General features: G+C 40.5%; 1 non-coding gene across 1 annotated transcript; it reads right to left on the bottom strand.

The window, feature by feature from the left end:
- Positions 1–8,752: 8,752 nt before the first annotated feature.
- LOC126488309 (U1 spliceosomal RNA) lies at positions 8,753–8,913 on the bottom strand. Its single transcript, XR_007588640.1, has one exon. It is a non-coding gene; the product is annotated as a U1 spliceosomal RNA (small nuclear RNA).
- Positions 8,914–13,194: the final 4,281 nt, after the last annotated feature.

Genomic DNA, 13,194 nt, shown 5'->3' with positions numbered 1-13,194 from the left:
TCCTAGAGCCCGAACAGGCTGGGCTGGGAGATGTTATGTGGTCAAAGAGGGAAGGGAGTCAGACGGAGGCGGGGAAGGTTGTGGATGCAAGCTGGGTGGGATAGTAAGAGAGAAGGTATCGGGCAGAGTAGCCCCTGAGGATGACCAGGAAGTGTAGGAGGGGTGTCTGAGTTCCCTGTCCCGGGCTGCTGCCGCGGTCAGAAACTCACTCACCCCAGTGATGTCTCTCCTGGTGCCTGGACCGGGTCTCCTTGCTGCTTGCCATATCTCGTAAAAAAAAGGACCTACCTAGCTTGCTGCAGGCAGGCTAGTGGGGACAAAGGAGCTAGCACCCTCCCGTTTACCCTGCCGATTCGGATTCGGTCCTAGAGCCCCAAACAGGCTGGGCTGGGAGATGTTATGTGGTCCGGGTTTTTTTTTTTTTTTTTAATGTCCTACTGACTTTTGTTTTACTGGTGTGAAGTTTAAGAGCGTGATCAAAATATTATTAGAGAGACAAGGAGGAAAGTCCTGCCTTTGGAGAGAGGCCGATTATTATACTTTATGACGCGTTATGCACACGTTGGAATTTACACACAGCATTGAACAAAACATAGCACAAAAGGTTAATTTAATGATGAATTTTGATAGGTGCATTTGAAAACTGTTACGAGCATCCCGTTTTTAAGTTATGTGCATTTTGATAAACTTTCCAGATTTAGATATGGTGGCTTCCATATACTCATCTCTGTGGGTCATTCATCTCTTCTTTATGTCCATAAAGTGTGACAATGTCTAAAAAGTCCATAAAGATTTTGGCCTCTTACTGGTCCCATAATAGTGTGTGTGTGTGTGTGTGTGTGTGTGTGTGTGTTAGTTTTAGACAGTCTCCATCATTCATGATCTTATTTCCAAGTGTTCAAGAAAGTTGTTATACTCAAATAAGAGAGGGAAATAAAAGGAGAGTAGGGAGCTATACACTGGTCACATTGAGACATAATCAAAATTAACATACAGAACTCTGTGTTCCTAGGTCACTGCTCAGCCCCTTGAGCAATAGCACTTTGTACTATAAATTGTTCCTATAATTTCAAAAGCTTATAATATACTCACAATTTGCATATCTGAGTATGAATTACAAAGCTTTAAAATTGGCTTTAACTCCTCATCAACCAGTTTCTAGCAGGAAGGACCTAAAAGTTGTAAGCTATGAAATACCGAAATGAACTGATGTATGAGTACCTTTGGATGAACACCAGGCACACCGTTTGATAGGTGGTCTTTCATTTTGGGCACAAGGTGGTAGTTCAAACCTTGACTTATTCATAGTATTTGACCTTGAATTATTAAGATAATTTTTAGTATTTTAAGTGAAAAACGTCTTTATAGGATTCAGATGTGATGATGCCAACTTCAGACACCACATGTTAGGAGAAAAGGCTTAGGTACATAGAAATCAGTAAAAATAATACATTTTAATTTATCATTTGGAAATTGCTGCTATTGGAAAGATAAAATAGCTGGGTGTGATAGCATATGCCTTTAATCCTAGCACATGGGAGGCAGAGGCAGGGGGATAAAGCTCTATGAGTTCAAGGCTAGCCTATTCTACATTAGAAAAACCACAGTGCATTTTAGTATGCTTGCATCAGATATGTATTAAATGCATTAACTCTCTCTTTGTGGGGGAGGTGGAAGATGAACCCAGCATTTTGTGAATGTTAGGAAAGAGCTTTAACACTGAGCTGGATCTTAAGTGCACTAAATTTGTTCTAATTTGGGGATTTTTTGAAATAATTTGTATTCAAGTTTTATTTTGTGTTGGGGGTTAAAGCATGACATACACATACATGGATGAGGAGGCTGGAGGAGGCTGTTGGATACTTTGCCCTATCATTCTCTCTCTTATTTTCTCAAACCAGGTCTCTAACTGAACCCAGAAGTCACCTTAAAAGCTAGACTGGCTGTCAGCACACCCCAGGGATCCTCTTGTCTATGCACACCCCTCTGCCCCCAGAACACCAGAGTTAAAACCTTGTAAGGTTGTGCGCAGCTTTTTTTATGAGTGTACTGAACATCTGAATTCAGGTCCATATGCACTTGAGCAGCAAGCATTCTCAACAACTGAGCCAACCTCTAAGGCAGCTTTTCTTGATTTCTAAGGGGATTTTTTTTTCATAACAAGTTTTCCACAGTTTTCTGCCTTTGGCTGTCATTCTCATTCTTTGTCCTGTTATGGCTCCATTGTTTGGCTTCTCACAGTCAACCTCAGTAGAACAATTAAGTATATAGCATTGATAAAAAAAAAAATACTAACTCAAGAAGATTGTCAAAAGAAAACATACAACCCGGAATCTGTTTTAAAAGGTTGGCCATCCCACTGAATACTGTAATTAAAGGATGCATGATTCTGCCTATGTGTTTGCTGAATAAAACTTGAGCTCCTATAGTGGGCTGCAATTGGAAACCTTTCCATCGTCTAGTCTGTGCAACAAAGCACAGCCCTTCAGGGAGGAGCTTTCCCACTGTGGGATCCGCACCACCTTCCTTTCAAATGCTGCTAAGTGTGAAATTAGTGTTGTCCTGTAAAGTGCATAGGATTAATTGTTAGTAATTGAACACAGTTTGGGGGCTAATTATATAAAAATTGATATTAAAAGAATACTACCAAATTGATTGAGTTTTACAGCTCACATTTAGCTTTTAAATTGCATGAGTTGAAAGTCAGTGGAAAGAGACAGAAATCCACTCAAAGCTGCTGCAGGAAATTAAGGTTTACTAGGTCTTTGAAAGACAAATTAGTCAAACGCTGTCATGTAGGCAAAGCAGTAAAGTGATTCTGAAATTAGTTATAGAATTAGAAATGAAATGTTCCAAGATTGACCACGTATTGTGGAGGTGACTGGCTTTTCCTGTGCTCTGACTAGTTAAGTTACAGCAAAACAGGAAACAAAGGAAGGTTACTAGCTTAGCACACAGCTCGGTGGAAACCCAAGGTAGGGGACCTCTCACCCACAGAGAATGCTGGGGTTAGGGACCTGCTTGGTCAAAAGCCTCTTATGTTAAAGATAAATGCTGCAAAAGCCTGTGCACATATGTGAAGTCTACAAAGCATGGGATGCACATAAACCAGGGGATTAAAAGAAATGACCCTTGGCCTTTAGAATGTCCTTGAGAAAGCACTGCAGACAGGCAGGCATGAGCTCTTCTGCTTCAGAACTTCCTGGCTCTGACTTCATCTGACAGGAAAGACTTCTTTTTTGGAACCCTCAACTTTTATATAAGCTACCTCAGTTATGTGACATCAGCACAGACAAACAAGGACAAGGGCATTCCCACCCTGGTTTCTCTTTTGGAATTAGTGAAGGCTATTCACACTCCTGGTCACAATACATATCAGCTTCCGTGCCTGCCCTTAGTCTTCTGACCGGATTCTCACGAGATTCTCACGTCTCTCCCTTTTGTCTTTAATTACCTAGTACTAAATTCCTCCCCCCCTACAGCCTTGACATCTACCAGGGCATCTTTGCACTTCCAGTCTCTCCTGGCTCATGATTCTTTCTTCCCAAGAAGCCTGTGGAAGAGTTCCATAGACGGCTGGTCTGACCCCAGGTCAATCCACACTTGGGAACTGATGTTAAGTGCCAAGTAACAGAGACAAAATAGCAAATCAGTTAGAGGGGAAAAAATTAAAGAACCAAAAAAAAAATTGGTAGAATTACAGTTATGCTAAGATACTTAACATGATGCTATTTATCCATATGTACCAAGACAGGACAACTTGGTTAAAATAACTACAGCATTAGAGAACCAACAAAATTAATAGCTCAGATTTCCAAAGTAATTAGTTTTTAATACAATTGTTTAGCAATTGATGCATCAGATCTATTTTATTACTCATTTTGCACAATGCATCAGAGCTTTTAAATTTATCTTCTATAAACTAAAGATACCCTCAAATACAGAACCAAGAATGTAGAAAAGCAGGTAAAAAAAGCTTTCTTATTTTTATAAGCTAAAATTTGTTATAAGTTCTTGTTTAGAGAAAAGATTTTTACCAAAAAGAATTTTCTTTTGAAAATTTTCCATATACTAAATATACATTTAATGGGCAATACATTTATCATTGAAAAACTCTAAACAATACAAATGAATCCATAATATACCAACAGAAAACACCTAAAATAACTAGAAATTTTCAAAACATAACAGAATAGAAATATAGAAAATAAAATAGAAATAGAAAAAGAAATAAAAAAATTTAGAACTATCTTTTCATCAAAATAATTCAAAGCAGAAGGCAATGTCTATATCATGTATGAATTTTAATGTATTAATTCCTTCATTTTAGAAAACTTTTATATTAATTATTTAAAAACACAAAGCTCACACTTGGTTTTTGGTGGAAGCAAATTATTTGGACAGTAATGCCAAAAGGGTAATATCAAAACATTAATGCAAAAGGGCAGGTAGAGGGAAGATGGTTGCAACATTAAAGTAAAGAGATGGTTAGGGCCTGAGATGCAGAGTGGTCTGTCTGACCTAGTTGATGGGCCCCAAAGACAGGGGTGGAGAGGAAAGGACCTCACAGACAGCATGCACTGCCATCTCTTCATCTCAGCTCATGCCCTCCTTCACCCACCTGCCCACCCCCACATAGAAACAATGCTCAGGAGCCACACCTTTATTTTCCAAGTCACGAACAAAATCAGAGCTTTCATTCTCACAAGAAGAAAAAGGAGGAGGAAAAGGAGAAGGAGGAGGAAGAGGAGGAAGAGGAGGAGGAGGAGGAAGAGGAGGAAGAACAGGAAAGCCTTTTGTCTGGGGAGAATTCTCAAGTGGGAGAAGCTGGCTTTGTTGTCTTTGGGCTTTGGGGCTTCCCTGTATGGTCAGTCCCTAGCTAACTTTTCATAAAGCAAAGGACAGGGATATTACACTCTTCTACTTAAATAAAAATATTATTTGACATTGAATAAAGCATGCAATATGAAAGGGAATGTTCCTGGAGTATAAACAATAAAAGACCTTCAAAGAAGAGCTGAACTAATGCTGATAAAAATAAAGGAAGACAGAATAAATGGTCTCTAATAATCCTTCATGAATATACAGAAAACAGTGTAACCATAAGGTATAAATGTTACTAAGAAGAGGAATGCCAAATGGACAATGTGAATAACTTATGTTATTTAAATATGATCACTAAATAGCTACTGGGGCCAGCAAGATGAGTAGAGGCTCTTGTTGAGCAAACCTAATGGTCTGAGTTTGGTCCCCAGAGTATGTGTAAATGAGGAAGAAGAAAACTGACTCCACACAATTGTCCTCTGACATCCACTTGGGCACTGTGGTGCATAGATGCCCTATACACACATTTCATATGCACATAACACTTGTACATATAATAATAATAATAATGTAATTATTACAACAAAAACTACTGTGGTAACCAAATATTTGGGGAAAAGAGTATCTCATGGGTATGCATCTAGGCAGATCAATGGAAAATACCTGGCTTTGTTTCATTGGCAAATTAACAAAATAAAAAGCAGATGTTAATAAAATGATTCATTCTGGGGAGAATACAGTATAATGTGACTTGTGGTATTACACACTTACAGAAATCTTTGAAAATGACTCAGCTGTAGATGCATCCATGAAAACTGTTGGCCCAGTGCAGGACAGTTCCTTCGTGGCCTTGGACCAGCATAGTCTTTCTTCCTTTCTTGTTATTCTGAAGAATAATTGGAGAATGTGCTAAAAATGTAATATTTTAAGGCTACAGTACCTAACATAAACTGGAGGGCCTTCAGTGCATTAGCCAGCATGTAAAATGTGCACAGAATGGGCCACACTCCAGGGCCCCTGCATTGTGGCACATTTGGGCACCCACGGATCCTTCCTTATTCAACTCATCTAACCCAGGAAACAGAAAACAGTGACACTATTTCATACCTAGTAATTCTATTTTATTACCTCCAAAGTGGAAAATACAATGCAATTAAAACCAAATGTAGAAACAGTAAGGTACCTAAACATGCTCTTAAAATAGTATTTTAAAGGGAGTGATACTGTTCAAACACCTGTTTGTGCATGAGCAGCTAGTCCTCAGTGTACACTTCTAAAATATCCACCAAGGAGCACAAATAAGCATAAAAGCTCAGCCCTGGCAAATTCTGCTCTCGGAGGTGAATTGCTTTGCCTTCTCCTATTTCCACAGTTATTGATTGATAAAGTCTAGTGAAGATATTGTTTGGAATGAGTTTTGAAAGATGAATAAGAGTATAAGATAGTAAATTCTCAAAAGTTTTTACTAGTATTTTAGACACAGAAATAGCATGGACAAAGATGTCTATCAGAAAATCATATAGAGATTCTGGAAGAGTGTAAATAGTTTAGAGTATCTAAAGCTTAAACCATGAGGCTGGGTGAATGTGGAAGTGAGAATGGGGAGGTGGGTAAGGAAGAGCCAGGTCCTTCATTACACCAATGGAAAGATCTACCTTCAGGTGCTAATGTGTCAAAAAGTGTTTAGGCAGAGGAATGAGTTGTAGATTGTGTTTAGATGCACCAACATCACTGAATTCATAGAAGAAAAAAATGTGAACTACAGGAAGGGGTCAGTAGAGATGTGCTTCACTTCAGATGATACAAATATAGTTATTATAGGACATCTAAAGGGATAGTGTAGGTAGGTAGGTAGCTGAGTACCTAAAGAGGAGATGAATATTCATTGAGTTTATTAGTTTATGCAACACTCAAAATCAAGAAGAATGATGAAATTCCTAGATGATTACAGAGTATACAAAGTGAAAAGAGATTAGTGAGTGAAAGCAAACTTCTTGGGGCATCCCTGTAGAGAGAATCATAAACCCAGAAATATATAGAGATGAAGGAAGAGAATGAGACAACAGGCAGTGCAATGTCAACCAAATGAGTAGAAAGCTTCAAGAAAATGTCGATAGTGTCAAACAGCCCAACAAGACAAGAAGCAAAGCCCCACAACTGGACTTGGCTCTCTGGAGGTGACTAAGCCCTTCAGAAGGGACAACCTGAGTACTAGAGAGGTACAGAGGAAGCACGAGTTTCCTGTCCTCTGGTCAAACTAATTTAGCATAAGTGAGAATGGTGGAAGCTGAAAAGGGAAAGGATGGGTGGGAGCAGCAATAGTGTTTATTTAAGAGTTGGAGGTGGCCAGACACATGGAGAGGGTAATGAGGAATGAAAATGAGGTCCCGTATTTGAATGCTTAGTCACCAGGGAGTGACACTGCTTGAAAGGATTAGGGGGAATGGCCTTGTTGGAGGAGCTGTGTCCTTGTTGAAGTAAGTGTGTCACTGGGGATGGACTTTGATGTTTCAAAAGCTTATTCCAGGCCAGTCTCTCTCTCTTTCTCTCTGTGTCTCTCTCATTCCTCTCTCTTCCTTTGGATCAGGATGTAAAGCTCTCAGCTACTTCTCTAGTACCATAAATGCCACCATGCTTCCTACCATGATGATAATGAGCTGAGCTTCTGAAACTGTAAGCAAGTCTCCATGTAAATGCTTTCAGAGTAGCCTTGGTCATGGTATCACTGCACAACAATAGAGCAGTGACTAAGATGTTAAGAAAATCAATTGAAGATAAAATACATGGATAACAATAAGAAATTCAGTCTTGATGGAGGAAGGTCATTGGTTAATTATAATAAGGAAACTGCTTGGCCCTCATAGGTTAAAACATAGGTGGGAGGAGTAAACAGAACAGAATGCTGGGAGGAAGAGGAAGTGAGCTCATAGGCCATGCTCCCCTCTCCCGGGCAGACGCCATGAAACAAACTGCCAGGTCAGACAGTCTTTCCAAGTAAGACTGATGCTACACAGATTATTAGAGAGGGTTGATCAGGATATGAGAATTAGCCTGTAAGGGCTAGAGTTAATGGGCCAAGCAGTGTTTAAAAGAATACAGTGTCCATGTAATTATTTCGGGGTATAAGCTAGCAGACGGCCGGGGTGCTGGGGATGCAGCCCCGCCACTCCTATTACAACACAGTCTTAGGACAGACAGAAAGTTCTGAAATCTCAAGCACAGGGATGGGCCTTCAGCAACAATAAGGCAACCTAAACTGGACAAGTTCTAGGCTTTACTACCCTAAACATGGGGTCTTGGCATTTGAGAAAACAGAGGTACTCTTTGATTTTTCCTCCTTTCTCCCCTGCAGCAGGCAGTACACTAATCCTTTGATCTTCTTGTAGAAAAGATCATAAGACTTTTGTTACAGCAAAGGCCTTAACACCCGAGGAAACAATGAAGACATAGATATACAGTGAAGAATTTTGAACAAACAGGCCTTACTAGGTTGGGTTGCCCTCTGTTTATTGTCTTTAGACCACACCCCCTGCTGGGCAGCCACATTTTGAAGTGATTGTCAACTCTTGGTTTATAATTAGTTATGGGGTGGGGAACAGGAATGTATGGCATGTTTATGGGTACCTGTAGAGACCAGAAGGGGAGATCATATCTCCCAAAGCTGGAGCTAGAGGCAGTTTGTGAGGTACCTGATGTGAGTCCTGGGTCCTGAACTGCGGTCCTCTGGAGGAGCAGAAAGTGCTCCTTTTTTCTGAGTCATCCCACCAGTCTCTGGTCTTCCTTTGTAAAGGCTCCTATTCAAGACAGTTGTGTTGAATAAATGTGCACACTTTCCTCTTCTTTGTCTTATTATAAGGTATGAACTTTATGAAAAGTGAAAAGAGATACTAATTATTCTTCCATAATTATCTGCAATTGTTTTTTAATCCAGGGAAGAGTGCAAAGTCCCCCCACTACCACAAATTATGCAATCATGTTTCCTACATTTGGGGAAATCTCTGGGTCAGCACATCCAGAGTGCAATGAATAAGACTCACCCTGGGAAAAAACACCTTCATTATTATGGTATCTCCCCTGCCATTCATCCTTGCTTTTCTTAAATCTCCAGTGATGGAGGTAAAGTAGACAGGGAATAAAGCTAATGTCTCTGAAGTAGTAGGCAAGCTTATTTGGTGATGAAGTCATAGAAGATACAGGATGCTGAAGAATTCAGATGGGATGGGCAGACGAAAGGGTGCAATTAAGATTATGGTATAGCACTGAAGTCCCAACATTCCCGGCTGTAAATGTGTGACGGTACTAACTGAGTGAAGGTCCTGGGGATTTTTCTTAGCTATCCTCACTATCTTAAGCACAGCAGAAAATATGGTCTGTCACATTGGCCAAGCAAACTGAGATATTGCTGACTGGAAGGGTCATGGCTGGAGATCTGTGGAGGAAATAGTTCAGGTTATAAACCATGTTATTGAGGTCAGGTGATTTGGCTAAAGGAGTGGGGTTATTAGATATGAGAAATATGGATGGGTCAAGGATTGTTGTCCTTTCCTTTGGTCAAATCAAAGAGAATCTATTCATTGTTTCTCTGTGGCTGCGATGAAACACCATGATGAAAAGGCACTTGCGGAAGAGAAGGTTTATTTTAGCTTACAGTTCCAGAGGAATAGGAATCCACTATGGTGGGAGAGAGACATGGCAGCAGGAGCAGGATGCTGAGAGAGAACATCTTCGACTGCAAAAATGAAGCAAGGACAGTGAACAGCAAGTGTGTGCTGGCTATGATGTCTAAGTCTGCCCAGTGGCATGCTTCTTTCAAAAGATGTACCATCTCCCCAAACGATACCACCAAGCAGAAACAAAGGTATCTGAGCCTGTGGAGAATGCTTCCATTCAGTCCACCATAGAGCAGGGTGGTAAAATGGATGCTTTACTATAAAAATAATCCCTAGGATTTGTTGTCGTTGTTTGTTTGTCTTAATGGTTACTGGGATAAGTGATCTGAACAAAATCTAGAATCACCCAAGAAGCAGGCATCTGGGGCTGGCAGTGGGAGAGTGTCTTTACTAGGACAAGTTGGGTGCAAAGATCCACCCAATGCAGGAGACTCCATGCTCTGGGCTCTGTAGAGCTCAGGCACTACACTCTGCTTCTTTGCTGTGGATGCAATGTGGCCAGCTGTTCCTGCTCAGGTTCCTGTTGTTATGAATTCCTACCTGATGGACTGCAACCCTGAGCAGGGAGATAAAATGAACCTTTTTACTTTAAATTGCTTTTGCCAGGGTATTTTTATCTCAGCAACATAAAAATTACTAGAGACAGTTACTACTCATTAGAAATGCAGAAGAACTTTATTTTAATAACTATCAAGAGATTAAAAGGCCATTTTCATAAAGTGAAAACTTTAATTTTGATATAAAAATATTTTGATATGCCTGAAATATGCTCTGCCTGACTACCTGGACCTCAATGACAAAGACAGGATCTCCAGAAAATCGATTTTCACGTTCATCAAATAGAGGACTTGTGGGAGGGAGAGGAAAGCAGAAGAGGAAGGACTAAGCCATTGAAAAAAGTATTAGAGGGAGCTTTGAGGTTAAAAACTACAGAAAGTGAAATATAGCAATCACAAGGAATTTGGTTGGCTTTGAAGCCAAAGGTATATAGAAGAAAATCATCAGAATTAATTAAAAAGTATATTCATACATTAAACAATGAACACTTAAGTGGCATTATTCTGGAAAGGAAGTGATTGGATGATTTCTTCACACAAGTAGAACGCAAAGTGCTGGGCAAGAAAAGGCAGCAAATAGTCTGTGGACATATATGGATAGAGATTAATTAAAGCATGAAATCAAATGTCAAAGTACTGTAACTAGAATTTAACTGAACCAAAAGATCCAGCTATTGGAGAAAACAAGAGCGAAACAGGAAACTTTTATGCTGAAAGAAAAGGGTTTCCGGGAGGGCGACATGCATGTGGCACTTCGCACGCCAGCAGTGGAGCAGTGGCTTTTGCTAGTTCGAATCTAATAAAGCCCTCTCCGTGACAGCGCCATTAATAAGGTCTTCAAAATGGTCTCCCCGAACACTTCCTCTTTTGATTTTTCATGATTTAATTAGAAACATCTTTTTAAAGGCTGGTTTTACTGTGGTGGCAGCACGGCTGCCTCCTCAGCACTCCGCGGTTTAATGACGGCGGCCATAAAGCAGAATCCCCAGCCCTTGTCGTGCGATGGCGGAGAACCCGCCCATTTGCCACTTTTAGTGCCCCTGAGTCATCATCTTATATGTGTTCATCAACATTTTAAGTGTCCCTCTTTAAAAAAAAGTGTAATTTGATAGTTAATTTTCTAAACTTATTATTCTTTTATTTCATTACAAAGTAATAACGTTCATATCTGTTGGGTGGGCGGCGTTCTCACCCGACTCCTTGTTTCTAACAAGCAAAGTTTTTATTCTCTAGTTTTACAATATTGCTCCTGCTCAGAGATTTGGTTAAACTAAATTCTTCTATGGATTCATGAGCATTTGTAAAGATGAATTAGCTCCTTTGTGGCACGTCCTCCTACACTACAGTTTTAGAACATACATAAATACTACAGTGGTTTACTGCGATTTCTAGCATAAAATTAAAGGCCTAAGAGAAAATTTAAATATACAGCTGGAAAATTAAAGACAGAACACTTGCTTTCATACAAATTTATTTTTCTAATAAAGGATTCTCCATTTATTTATTTATTGTTTACTTATTTATTTTAGCTCTCAGAGAGTTTTCAATGTGAAATGCTGATTGAGTCCTCCCAGATCCTCATTCAGTTGAACAGAATCAAATGGGTACCAATGGCTGATGAAGACCAAGTTGCTTTCTCCTTTCATGGGGACCTGTTTAGGGCAGCATTCCTTGTCGATGGTGTAAACACCCACAGTAGCAGGAGCATGCTTAGCAACATCAGCCACTCCTACCTTCAGCGCCATGTGCCATTCATGTAGCTATATTTCTGGAGCAGCAGGTCAGGAGCCAAGCTGTGCTGGGGCCTGTCGTCATCTGTCCTGCCTTGCCAGATAGTGACTTGGGGCAAATTATTGGATTTTTCCCTATTCTTCATAGAATATAGTAGTAGTTTTCACTTATGCATTTCACTGGGTGAAATTTTTTTTACCACATTTAAAGTATTTGGGACAATGACTGTCACATAGTAGGAGTTTGATCATTATTGACAGGTATGACTGTTTTGCTGTTTGGTCTTGCTGGCAAGACCTTCACTTTTTATGCTAGTCAACTTCCCATCTTTGCGACACAATACCTGGAATGTAGGATGTCCTTCTGCAGGATGTGACTACGTCTCTCTCTTATTGGTTGAATAATGGTGTTTACCCAATGGCCAGGCAGAATATACCTAGCCGGAAAATTGAAACAAAGATAGGGAGAGAGAGAAGACGAAGTGGGGAGACACCATATAGCCGCCAGGGAAGCAAGATGTTAGGTAACAAGCCGCAAGCCTCATAGTAAACTATAAACTAATAGGCATGGGTTAATTTATTGTTAGAGCTAGCCAGTAAGAAGCCTGAGTCTACCAATTGTAACTGATAATAAACCTCAAAGTGGCTATTTCATAAGCAGTGACGGGGACTTGGTAGGTGGAGAGAAACCAGTTCAGTGGGCCCAGAGGGATGGAGAAAAATCTCCATCTACATACCTGAGAAAAAATAACTGGAAAAAAATAAAAATAAAATAAAAGGGCTATGTCAGCTCATTTCAGAGGATTCAGTTCATGGTCATTCGGCCCCAGTGAGGCCAGGTGAAGCCAAGGTGTCAAGGTAGAAAACAGAAGTGCTCAGCTCACAGTAGCTGGACAGCAGAGAGTTCAGAAGAGGTTGGGGAATAATATACCCTCCCTGAGAAAACGCCCCAGTGAGTAGGGTCCCCTGAAATGTTTCCATGGTCTTTCAGTGGCACACCAGCGAACAGCAAGCCTTTACTATACAAACCTGGAGGAACCTCCCAGAATACTTGTCCTTCTCTTCCCGCCTCCCACTTAAAATGCACAAGTAGCGCCTTCCTAGATTTCTTCACTAATTTATTGTTTTACTCAATAGGCATTGCTTGAGCACTTGCTGTAGTCCATAAACAGAACTGGACTGGGGAGCCTTAAGCGGAAACTGGAGCCCTTTGGCCTTGCAGTGATTGGAGTCTCTATTACCCAACGAAACAAGCAGTGGGAGTGGCCTTAGACCAGTGAGGAAGGGTGCCAGAAGGCCAGAGGGTGGGGGACCGCGTCTGGTAGGAAGCCCAGCAGGTGGCATTCACCTTACTGCACCCTCACTTTTTAGTTTGGCCTCTGCAGATTTCCTAAATGGGTTAGTGGACCCCAA

The sequence above is a fragment of the Alexandromys fortis genome, unplaced genomic scaffold (assembly GCF_014885135.2).
Source record: "Alexandromys fortis isolate MF-2015 unplaced genomic scaffold, M_Fortis_MF-2015_v1.1 scaffold_169, whole genome shotgun sequence".
Taxonomy (NCBI): domain Eukaryota; kingdom Metazoa; phylum Chordata; class Mammalia; order Rodentia; family Cricetidae; genus Alexandromys; species Alexandromys fortis.
Note: the sequence above shows the minus strand (reverse complement) of the source record. Positions and strands in the feature narration are given on the sequence as shown.